The sequence below is a fragment of the Molossus molossus genome, unplaced genomic scaffold (genome assembly GCF_014108415.1).
Source record: "Molossus molossus isolate mMolMol1 unplaced genomic scaffold, mMolMol1.p scaffold_m16_p_10, whole genome shotgun sequence".
Lineage (NCBI taxonomy): Eukaryota > Metazoa > Chordata > Mammalia > Chiroptera > Molossidae > Molossus > Molossus molossus.
The window spans coordinates 2,623,164-2,623,645 of record NW_023425345.1 but is presented as its reverse complement, the minus strand read 5'-3'; the positions used below and the strand labels follow the sequence as shown (position 1 = coordinate 2,623,645).

The following is a 482-nucleotide window of genomic DNA, read 5'->3' as shown; positions in this document are numbered from 1 at the left end:
TGGAGTGAGAGAAACATTGATGGGCTGCCTCCTGCGTGCCCCCACTGGGGATTGAACCCAAAACCTGGGCATGTGCCCTGACCAGGAATCAAACTGGTGACTTTTTTTTCTTTTTTGAAATATGGAACACTTCGCCTGGGCCTGTTTGGCTCAGCGGTTAGAGCATTGGCCTGCGGACCAGAGAGTCCCGGGTTCAGTTCCTGCTAAGGGCACGTACCTCGGTTGCAGTTTGTCCCTGGCACTGGTTTGGGTCGTGTGGGTGGTAGCCAGTTGATGTGTCTCTCTCACATTGATGTTTCTCTCTCTCTCTTCCCCCTTCTCTCTCTCCTGCTCTATCTGAAGGATAAAAAATTTCAAAAATAACAATAATAATTATAAGATAGGGAACACTTCACGAACCTACGTCTCATCCTTGCACAGGGGCCATGCTAACCTCCTCTCTATCTTTCCAATTTTAGTATATGTGCTGCCAAAGCGAGCAC

The 482-nt window shown here is 48.5% G+C and overlaps 1 non-coding gene across 1 annotated transcript; it reads right to left on the bottom strand.

The window, feature by feature from the left end:
- Positions 1–375: 375 nt before the first annotated feature.
- LOC118624801 lies at positions 376–482 on the bottom strand. Its single transcript, XR_004958470.1, has one exon. It is a non-coding gene; the product is annotated as a U6 spliceosomal RNA (small nuclear RNA).